The sequence below is a fragment of the Jaculus jaculus genome, chromosome 8 (genome assembly GCF_020740685.1).
Source record: "Jaculus jaculus isolate mJacJac1 chromosome 8, mJacJac1.mat.Y.cur, whole genome shotgun sequence".
Classification (NCBI taxonomy): Eukaryota; Metazoa; Chordata; class Mammalia; order Rodentia; family Dipodidae; genus Jaculus; species Jaculus jaculus.
Window position 1 is genome coordinate 22,485,509 of NC_059109.1, and position 12,094 is coordinate 22,497,602.

The 12,094-nt window shown below is 41.6% G+C and overlaps 1 long non-coding RNA gene across 1 annotated transcript; it reads right to left on the reverse strand.

Annotated features, from left to right (window-relative positions):
- Positions 1-540: 540 nt before the first annotated feature.
- On the reverse strand, positions 541-8,846 carry LOC123462706. The gene is made up of 3 exons (XR_006638473.1): positions 8,709-8,846; positions 4,151-4,392; positions 541-720 (listed from the first exon to the last, which is right to left on the reverse strand). It is a non-coding gene; the product is annotated as an uncharacterized LOC123462706 (long non-coding RNA).
- Between the last annotated feature and the right edge of the window lie 3,248 nt (positions 8,847-12,094).

Here is a 12,094-nt window from a genome sequence, read left to right on the forward strand (position 1 = left end):
CAGAGACATTGAGTCTTCCCCATAACTGATGGCTACTACCACAACACACAACCCATAATCCCCATGGAGATAACTGGCATCCCCAACAAAAAGATCCCTTTAGGGGGGTCGGACAAGGATGAGGGTAAGAATGGTACCAACATGTGCTATTTACCCACTGAGTATGTATATAACTAATAAGGAAAAAATGGTAAAAACAAAATCCCTCACAAAAATTCCCAGCGATTTATTTGTTTCTATGGTGATTCTAACTCCTGTCAAAGTGAAACGAGCACTTAACTCACACAGGATGATACATTGAGGTAAAAGTGTGTAACGATAAACTTTCTCAAGCAAGTTGTTGTTGTCATAGCTTTGAAGATTTCACAGAAAACTTGCGCTTGAGTCTTAGAAATCCTTTCTGCATCCCCTTCTATCGTCAGGAACTCTTTTAGTTTGGATCGCCTAACTTCAAGCCATCTTCTTTTTTTTTTTTAATTTTTATTTATTTATTTATTTGAGAGAGACAGACACAGAGAGAAAGACAGATAGAGGGGGAGAGAGAGAATGGGCGCGCCAGGGCTTCCAGCCTCTGCAAACAAACTCCAGATGCGTGCGCCCCCTTGTGCATCTGTCAAGCCATCTTCTTTTGGGTTCTTTGCCTCATGTCTTCTTTGAAGAAGTAGGGCCCCTTCAACACTGTTTGGATTGCCTGTAGGACTTCCAAAGCAACAGGGACTCCTAAAGTAAAGAAAAACCCAAGTATTGTAGGATTTACAGCCAGAACACCCTAGTCACTACTTTATCTAGCCCTTCAATTCCAAACAGAAAGTAAAGAAATTACAAGTCTTAATTTTACATTTATTTACCACTATTCAAAATATAGTGAGCACCTGTGAGTAATTAGGAGATGCCATGGACCCAACCTTATATTACTACAATAATTATATATTGATCACTACATGTCTTTTCTATTGCCTGCGATAAGAGAATACAACTCTTTCTAGAGAAGAATATTAACCAACTACAAAATGTCTACAAAGCATGTCCACACAAACTAGTGCTCCAACTCTTGTAATATAATAATAAGATACCCCATTCACAATTATTATCCTCAGTTGAAGTCTCAGAGAAATCAGTGGCAACCCTACTGAAATGGCAGAGCTCAATCATGTCTTTATATCTAAATACCACATCCAGCTGCCATCTTATCATCACAAGGAAAAGTTATGAGGAGGCAATGACATTATATACTTGAAGGTACTTTCCAAGCTAACAATATTAAATGAGGGCTAGCATAATAATAAATGATGGTTTGGCAAGTAAGAATACTTGCCATAAGTTGGTATCCTGAAAGTGCCTGAGACCATATGATTTGATTCCCCAGGACTGTATATACAGCTGGGCACACACACCTAGAACCCCAGTCCTGTGGGGAGCAGAGACTAGAAAACTTGCTGGGTCTCATAAAAGCCACAGTCTTGCACTGAGAGAGAGGAGAGAGGGAAATAGGAAGGGGGCATTCCAGCTCAAGGATATATATGGATGAGAAATAGAAAAAGGACACCCAATATTCTGGTCTCCAGAAACCTGCAAGTGCATCTGTACACATGCACACTTACACTATTCACACCCCACATACTATAAAACACATTTAATAATGAAAAAAACTCCTATATTTTCAAATAACATAGGGACGAGTCCATCTATATGGGAATGCTTTGGCTAAAGTACTTATAGCTTCCACAAAATGGCAATATACATTATGAAATACAATCTTGCACACTGGAATCAAACATTACATTTAACTGAAGTTTTGCAATTCTATCATGCTTTTAACTTAGTCCAGCCTTGTGTTATTATCCCTCTTACTTATTATCAACTGATAGTGATTATTCAGCTTCATTCCTTACACACACACACACACACACACACACACACACCCTCTCTCTCTCTCTCTCTTTTCTTCTTACATGATTTCTAACAGTGATACTATTTTTGTCCTTCATTACTCACAATACAGCATGCAAGCCCAACAATCTGATCACAAAACACAGTGATTCTTACAAACCCCTTAGAACATTTCACATTGGGCTCAACAATTTCCTTCATTTACAGAAAAGTAACACTGAGTTTTATATCAGAATCTGAAGCCTCAAAAAATTTTACAAAAAGATAATACTTCACATCATTTACATTTCAGATTTCTAATTCCTTTTGGTAACTTTCCACAGGATCTACACCATAATTTCATTCATTTCTCAAGCTCTGAAGCTCACAATGTGCATATTTTAAATTGAGTTTTCCTGTTTGCTGAGTCAAACAGTTTTAAATGATACAATGACTTCATCAAAAAACAAATAGGCATTTAGGAAGCACTCTTCCCATATCCAGTCTTGCCCTGGAATCTGTGAGACCCAAAGGCACTGTTGTTCTCAAGTACACACACACACACACACACACACACACACATCTACTTTATTATTATTTGCTTGTGAGGTACATAAAATTATTTCACTCTGTATCTATAATGGTGCCGTATTTAAAACTGCCATCTAAATTCCTTACTGGTGTTCATATGATAGCACACGGAGCCCCATCTGCCATTTTACCATCTTCCAAATATTTTACAGTTGCTGTTTCACAACATTTGTTAAAGTCTGCATTTAATTTTTAATATATTTATGCTAAGATCTTTTCATTGCGATATATACAAAATCAAAATAAGATCACAACCCTCCTCATACCCAACTGCAATAATCCTCTCAAAATGAAAAAAGTCATATTTTTTGAGGTACGGTCTCACTATAGTCTAGGCTGGCTTGGAAATCTACAGCCCAGGCAATTCTGAAATTCATGGTGTTTCCTACCTCAGCTTCCCAAGAAGTGCTATGATGAAAGACATGAGCCACCCTGACAAAGAAAATTTCTATGAATCATTTGGGTTTTAGTTTCTGTAAACAGAGAGCTAAATTAAACTTGTCATTATTATTATTATTATTATTTTGGCTTTTCAAGGTAGGGTCTCACTCTAGTCCAGGCTGACCTGGAATTCACTACGTAGTCTCAGGGTGGCCTCGAACTCACATGATCCTCCTACCTCTGCCTCCTGAGTATAGGGATTAAAGGTGTGCACCACCACACCCAGCTAAACTTGTTATTTTTAAAATAATAAAATTTAAATAATGTGAAATATTTCTGATTTATCTTGTTGATATTTAGCTATGTAAAGAGGAATAATTCTCTTAGACCTTCTCTCAATACCTCTGTAACGTTAATCAATATTATTTTCAGTTTAGTGCTTGTGATTTAAAAGTATCATACATTTGTTTCTTTTTTTTTTTAAATTTTTTATTTATTTATTTGAGAGCGACAGACACAGAGAGAAAGACAGATAGAGGGAGAGAGAGAGAATGGGCGCACCAGGGCTTCCAGCCTCTGCAAACGAACTCCAGACATGTGCGCCCCCTTGTGCATCTGGCTAACGTGGGACCTGGGGAACCGAGCCTTGAACCGGGGTCCTTAGGCTTCACAGGCAAGCGTTTAACCGCTAAGCCATCTCTCCAGCCCTACATTTGTTTCTTATCCAATAAATTTCAGTTTACTGACACCCCTCTAGGTGGAATGATGTGGCTACCACCTCTACACATCTTTCTACTTTTTATCCTTCTTTCATTCTACTTTCTGCCTGCTATATGTACCTTAACTTTTACTTCATTAAGGCTGTGGAGCTCAAATTTTATGAGATAATAAATGTATTTTAATATTTAAATAATATTGAGTTTTCTGTCATTTATGAATGAATGCCTCCTAACCCTTCTGAAAACCTCCTGCATGCTGAACTGCTGAGCTATATGAGATTCTATGCTTGTGAACTACTTCAAAAGCATGTTTAATAGTTTCAACCTTTAACTTCTAGGCAATTAAAATCTATCTCAGAAAACAAAGCAAAAGATGAAAACATTAAACTCTGTGAAATTCTAAGTCAACACCTTACTTAAGAGAAGCCTTTTAAAAATGACTAACTTTCAAAAAATAAAAGCAATAATTTTTTTCCATCTAGTATTTCTTTACTGTTGTACCCCTTTTGCATGACTTTTCCTGAGGAGACATGAAATAACATCTCCTCACCCCATATAGGGCACCAGTGAGACAAAAGAAACAATTCTACCTAGCCACAGCTTGGTGAACCAATGAGTAACATGCCTGCCCAGCTCAGCACACAACTCCTCCTCCAGCAAGGAGACACAGCATCAGAAGCACCCAGAAAAGGTACTATCCTTGTGAACACTCCACTCTCAGATGGCTCAGCCTCAGTTGGGTGCTTTTTCATCCATCAGCAGAGTCCAGGCAACCACTCCTCACTGTCTTTGGTTCTGTCAGTCCCTGTGCAGGTACCACAGGTGCTTCTTCCTAAAGAGACATGATTAAACAACTAATGATAATCTCATACAACAGAAAGTTCATGACAGAACAAATAAACAAGTCCACCCAAGTCTAGCTTGTAGTGCCAATGATTTGCACTGGGGGCACCCCAACCAGTACAGTGGACCATGGAAGCTGTACCACCAGAGCTCCCTATCCAACTTTACTCCCCAGTACCTGCTTACTGCTTATATATCCTATGGGAGGGGCTTGTGAGTTTTGTAAGTTTCATAAGCTTCTTGACTCTCATGAACCTTCCTCCCCCTCCTCGCTACATAACATATTCTGAGAAAGGTTTTGAGATGGTTGCTGGACCTCATGATCAGATTCAAATTCCTCTGTGAAGAACTCTGGTGGCATCCTTCATATTGCATTTATCATACATAAATTATGTTTATTTAATTATATCCAAGGGCTATATACACCTCAAAATATGTTATTCATTTAAATTTCATTTCAGTTCAGAAGATATTTTGGAGTGTGCAAATAAAATCTATCAAAGTAAGCTAATAATACTTGTATGCAAACTAATAAGCCAAGACAAAGTAAAGATTATGTTTATTAAAAAATTCATGTCAGAGATTCAAGAGGCTTAGTCAATAGGATCACTTTTGCCCAGAATTTCAAGATCAGCCTCAGTAGCACAGTAAAACATCATCTGTAAAATTAAAATATTAACTATAGTGAGTCAGTAAGGCTTGCTCATTAAATTACAGATTTTGTTCTGTGTTACTAATACTTGGAATATGTGAGAATTTTTTAAGAGTTCTGAAAATTTGTAACTAAAATACCCTTTTTTCCTGAGGGACTATGATCCAATTTAAAATGGAGAAAGGAGGCAAGCATGTACGTCAAGGTTTCTTCATATACATAGAAAAGATTCCTGCCATAAACACCTCACACAATGAAGAAACTGCATGGTCAGACTCCAGAACTCAGAAAAATATATTTCATAAAAGGAAAGCTAAAAAGATCTGAAGTGAGGCTCATAGGCAATTTTCCCTCATCCATGTTAGAAATAGAAAGAAAAATGAAGCTAATTATTCTTCTGTTCTCTATACAGATATTATTTCATTATTAATAATAACATCATTTTCATATGAATGAATAGGATTCAGTGAATTGAAGAGAAGCCCAAGACACAGAAATTCAGAAGCATTTCAACTATTAGGATCCAGAAAATATGAATCCAGGTGTTGGTTACACTTTTTGATGTCAATACTAGTACCTTCAGTGTAAAAAATAACTAGAAAATAATATTGTGGTTATTAATATTAACATAGATCATGCAAATCAACTTTTATAAAAGATATTATTTTAAAAATATATTTACAAGCTGGAGAGATGGCTTAGCAGTTAAGTGCTTGCCTGTGATGCCTAAGGACCCTGGTTCAAGGCTGAATTCCCCAGGACCCATGTTAGTCAGATGCACAAGGGGGCGCACGAGTCTGGAGTTCGTTTGCAGTGGCTGTAGGCCCTGGCGCACCCATTCTTTGTCTCTCTCTGCCTCATTCTCTTTCTGTTGGTCACTCTCAAATAAGTAAATAAAAATAAAACAAAAAATATATTTACAATTCCTAAAATAATCCCAAGGTCACAGTTCTCCAAATCCATTCTAAACTAGTAACTCTCTTTCCCAGTACAACTCTCTTATTCCATACTGGACAACTAATGAGGAAGCCACCAATGGAAGACATACAAATTATCACTGAGTCAATGACATATCACTACACTAGAATCATAAGTGCCATCCATACACCCAAGGAAATAGTCATTGCCTGTAATAAATAGGTGTGGATTTGTCGATATAAGGAACTTGTCAAACACTGCATTTGACTTAAATATACCAGTGGATTTCTACTGATCAATTCTTCCACAATTTTCATTCAGAAAGTGATTTATGTACAGTTAATGAATAGGAAACAAGTGGTAATTCAATTAAATTTAGTAAGTTTCACATTCTAAAGCTACCATATGTACATGTGTTTGAAGTAATAATAAAGATTCTGTACTATAGTGCATGTTTTGGAATAAACTAAACAAATTGCATTATAACACATGGGCATATCTAAAAATACATGTTTACTTTCCTCTTTGAAAATTAAGCACTTGATTATATGCATATAAATGAGTGCAAAGCTATTAATAACTTCCATGTAAAATTATGCACATTAGCAAACACAGGATATATTACTTTTTATATATTAAATTTTCATAAATTTTACATTACATTTAAGAGAGTATTAAATTGAACAGCATGCTTCATCTTGTTTTTGAGACATATGTTAAGAAAATTTCTTAAGCTTTCTCATCCACAATTATTTCTTAAAGGCATTCTTGTCTTTTATCCGAACACTTTTTCTATTTAGAAACAGGAGGGTGAGGAGATAGGAAAAAAAAAAAAAAAAAACAGAAGAGAAACAGGAGTTCTGATATGTTGCCCAGACCATTGTCAAACTCCTGGATTCCAAAGATCTGTCCTCCTTGAGTTGGGGAGACCACCCAGCAGTGAAAGGCACTTGATAGCAAAACCTGCCAGCCTGGGTTTGATTCCCAAATACCCACAAAAAGCCAGATGCACAAAGTTGCACATTCATCTGGAGTTCATTTGCAGTGGAAAGAGGTTCTGGCATGCCTATACACACACACACACACACACACACACACACACACACACACACACACCTTTCTTAAAAAAGTAAATAAATAAATACATATTTGTTAAGAAGGTCCACCCTCCTAGGCCTTCAGAGTCGCAGCACCTAGCTTTAGAATTCCTAGGCAGAAGTTTCATTTACATCTATTTTGAGAGAAAACTGATGAATTAAAAAAATCAGATTGACATACTGTGCAGTCTAAGGAAAGTCTCAGGCTGCGGGTGGGCAGTATTTTGACAGGAAAGCCAAGAATAATGATAACACATGTAAGCCTGCTTGGCACTTGGCACAATGTATTACAGAAAACAACGTGCTTGACAACCACTATGCTAGCTGGATCTCACCCAGTGAGGCAGGCAGAACCTGGCATATTGTTCTGTTGTTGCAGAGTTAGTCATTAACGGGTATGCTAACTTGGTTCACTTTTGACAAAACAGACTTGGACTTCATGCTTTCCTTCAAGCTCATGTGGTAATTCGTGGTGAGTTTCACCCACGAAAGTAATGTGGTAATACAGTAAATTTTTTTTCTAATTTGCTTTTTTTTCTCTCCCTTTGGTTTAATGCTAGATCCTCCTTTAAAAATCAAGTTAATCATCAAACAATTTATGCAAAAAGAAAATATCATGTGTACAAAATTTCTTCAATGTAGCTTGTTGCCAAAATAAATAAGCTAAGCATGACAGTTCTTTGGAGTATATAAATAAGGGAAATTTTATATTAAATATGCAAATGTGGGGTACCAGATATCCTTTTCATCATAGTGTAGTCCAATTTTAAGCTCAATCAAGCTTACTAGCTTTTAATAAACAGTAAATACAATAAAAATGATAAATCCAAATCATATCAAATAAGCAGGTTACTCTGGAGTCTATTAATTGCAAGTCACTGAGATAGAAAGCTACTGTCATTTTTAGCCAGCATCTTCCTCAAGTGTTGTCTGGATAAAATGTGGTACTTTACAGATATACTATTTGTATCTCTATTGTATTTTTATTATTCTAGTCAGATAAATATCCACGGAAGATAAATTTCCACTAAAGACGGTTCATGTGACTTGACTATAGAACTATGGTTCGCATTTCAGCATGGTGGCATATGTAGGTAAAACCGGCACTCAGGCGGCTGAGGCAGGAGGATGATGTAGCCTCCATAGGCTACATGGCAAGATCCTATCTCAAACAAAACCAAAAACTTTCCAACAATAAAATAACATGTTTTATAATATAAAAGTGCTTTACATACTAAGCCCATCTTTTCGTTCTTAAATGCATTTTTTTTTTTTTCTCCAGAAAAACATGGAAGTTCCAGTAACAGTCTGGATATTCGGAGCAGAACAGAAACTCACTTTTTTCAGGTACTTGGCGTCCTAGCTAATTTATTACGAATACAAATGTTGTATCGTGCGGATACACCGGCGTGAACGCAGCCTGTTTGCAGTTTTAAAAGCAAACGCCTTAATTTTAGCAGTCAATGGTAGTACCAGGCATTTGCACAGCTTTCTTTTCTATACAAACTTTAGCCAGGAAAGGCGTTTAAATTGAGGGAAGGTTTCTGATGACCTCCAAAAGTACTGTGTCCAGCGTAACCATTTGCGTCAACTCCTAATAATGGTCATCCGGCACCGGACCTCCCCCTTCAGACTCACTTAGCGACATGGCTCCGGCTGGACTTAACTTGCTCGCGGCGCCAGGATCAGGTCCCACCTCTGCGCTCTGAGCGGTTTGTTCCTAGTGGATCAGGGCGGGTGTGTTGCCGGAGTCGCGTTCCATTGGCTGTACTCTCGGGGACGGTACGGGCATCCCGCCATGTGATTGGACAGCACGGCCCCGTGTAGGCCGATGTGATTGGAGGACGCTGGAGCCAGGGGGGCGGAGCCGTCTCCCCCCTTCACACTAGGGTTCTTGACGGAGCGCGCCGGTCCGCGGAGCCGGGCACGGGGCGCGGGAGCAGAGCTGGTCGGGCGGGCGACGGCGGAGGAGATCGGGGGAGACTCGGCTACGACCCGTTGACGAAAGAGGGAAGCGCGGGGTCCCGGGGGACTAGCGGCCGGCCGCGTCTGTGGAGGTCGTGTCGCCCGCGCTTCCCCGCTAGGAGACAAGCATCTGTCAAGCTCGCGTCTCCGGCTCCTCAGGCCCGGCCGGGCTCGGGGCCTCGGGGACGCGGGAGCCGGCGGCGGTGGGGCCGCGAGTCCCTCAGCTGTCAGGCGAAGCGGCCCCCCGAGGGCGGCCCAGACACACAAAGGCGACACTGGGCGGCGTCGGCGACACGGGGCCGGGCGGATCCAGCCGAAGCCGCCGTGGGAGACAATACGCCGGGGGGGATGGAGGAGGACATGGAGGAGGAGGAGGCGGAGGGCGAGGACCCGGGCCCCGCGTCTTCGGGTACGGGGCGCCGCGCTCCGCCGGCCCTAACTTGCCAGGGCTGCGGGCGGGCCCACCTCCGCCTGCTGCCGCCTCTCCTCCTTCCCTTCCCGGGGCTGGGGCGCCCCCTTCGCCCCGGCGGCCGGTGGAGGAAGTCGGTCCGCGTCTGCCGAGCCCCGGCAACTTGCGAGCCGGGAGGGAGGAGGAGGAGGGAAAAGTTTGCGGCGCCTCCGCGGGGCGGCGCGGCGCGGCCGGGCCTTCGCCCTGGCGTCCGCGGACGCCGCGGGTGACTTTTCTCCAGCTCGCCGTCGTCCTCTCGGGGGTTTGCGGTCGGGGGCTGGTGGCCAAGGGGAACCGGCGGCCCGGAGTGGATCCGCGTCCGGGCCCTGGCTTGGCGGGTGAGTCGGCTTCGGGATCGAGGAGCGGATGGGGCGCCCGGGTGTGTCGGGTCGCGGGGGGAGCGGGACGTGAAAGGAGCCTCGGAGAGTTTGTGGAGCGGGCGGGGAGAACAAATCCAAGTGCCACGGGGGTGAGAGGCACCGGCGTGCCACCGACTCGAGAAACCGTATCCGTGGGAACCCTTCTGGAAAAGCCTTCGGGGGGCCGATGGCTGCCCGGGCCTGGGCGGGGGCGGGGCGGGGCGGGGAGGTTAGAAGGTCGCGCTGCAAGCCCTGCCTGCCACTGGCGCTGCTTGACCTTGGACCAGCGATTGAGCCGCTCGGATCTGCTCTCGAGTGTGTGTGTGTGTGTGTGTGTCCGTCCGTGTGAGTGTGATCGTGATCCGTGAGGCCACAGCTACTCCATGGTGTCGTCCAGCTTTGAAATCCATCTCCGCTGGCCATTTTCTGTCCCCCTCCCTGCCCCCCCCCGGGGGGGGCCTGTCTTGACTTACTGCCAGAGTTCTGAAGTGGGGTAGGCCGGGATATATTTATGTGCGCCCGGGATTCACCCTTCAGCCTGCACAGAAGGCTCTTTCAAGTCTGTTGTTTTAAAACACTAATGCTTGAAAGGTTATCTAAAGGGAGTACTAGGTATCCGTTGCTTATTTTGCGAGTCTTCTAGACTGGTCTACTTTGCTGAAGGGTTCGGAGTTGTAGGCACCTGCCCTCCTGCGATCGGTTTTAGGAGAAGCACAGGGAGTTTATTAATGCAGAACAGAGAGACGTAAACGGGGCAGGTGCTTGCGTTTGTCATGTTGGTTCTATGTTGCTTCTCTAGAAAACTTTTGTTGGGGGTGGGAGGCGAGGTAGGAGGGTCTCTTACAAAGGAGAAGAAAGTGTTCTTAGCAATCAAAGTAAGTAGTAAAGAAATGTAAATCTTTCCTACTTACCAGAACAGTAACATTGCTAGTACATCTTGGTCTGAATTTAATGAAGGATTGAAAATAGCAACTCAGTATCACTGACGCCAAGACAGCTCACTTACATAATCTTCTTTGTTGAGATGTGTTAGTGGCATGCATAATTTTGGTAAATAACTAAAAGTTAAAGGTTTGCTCTGGAATTGTTATTGAAATATTGGCATTGCAGACTGTTTTGCAAAGTAAGAGAGCGTTAGCTGTCGATTATACATAACCTACATTTTCTCATAAAAAATGAAATCAAACTTTTTTGTAGCTGAAATTCTCCTAAATATTTTATACACTTTTCAACAGCAGTGTATAAAGAAGAAGGTATTTGTTCTACAGGATGAAATCCCAGTTATCTCACCGTTTATGAGAGAGCTTCCTACTTGTCAGGTGTGGTACTCGCCCTTCCATCTCCCCCATGCAGTTTATAGCTTATAAAAAATGTAAATATGTCAATTCAGCAAATATTTGCTGACTAAAATACCCCGTGCTCAAGTAAGAATTATTAAAATCCCTCTTGCCTCTTTTAAAAGAGAATTATCCTCATGCATTAGTGGAAAGAAGCTGTGAAAAGAAGAACCTGCAGAACAAGTGAGCTTAATTCTCATATCTAGCCTGAAAGTTTATAGCTTAAAATAGGCATACACATTTAGAAGGAGACAAAGACAACTGGCTGGGTTTCTAGATGAATGAGCGATAGCAATGTTGACTTAACATAATACATTTCATGGCCTAGTTTTATTTGAAGAACATGAACCTTTGACAAGGTATGTTTCATAAACAGTAGTTTATGAAATAGTCAGTAGTTGCTTGCAATTGTCATTGAAGGTCTAATTAAATGTCTTAATTATAACCACAATATTTCATTTGAGTGCTGTCTGATTTTCAAACTCATTTTTTGTTAACTAACTTGAAAGCTTTCACTCATATGAAGGAAAATGTACTAAGTCTTTAATGGGAAAAATTGTCTCTACTCATACCAAATGTAAACTGAGTATAAGAAATAGCACCTGGTCAAGTTGTTTGCCCTAGACAAGCACTGTGGAAAACATCCATTGTGGACTACAGTGAGATCTGCTCTTATTTCTGATGGGCCTGTGTATTCTATTTTGTGTATGTGTTTGAGGTGGGGGGGGAGGAATATAGAGATAGAGATAGATATCAGGAGAATGCTAAAGACCACAACATTTGGAAACTTCTGGAAAGCCTACTGGCAGCCTTTAAAAGTGACCCCTCCACCTAGACCCATATCTGAGCAATAAGTGGCCTGTAGAATTTGTGTTCTTCACTTAGATGTTATGCTTGGGCTGTCTTGTCAGAGGT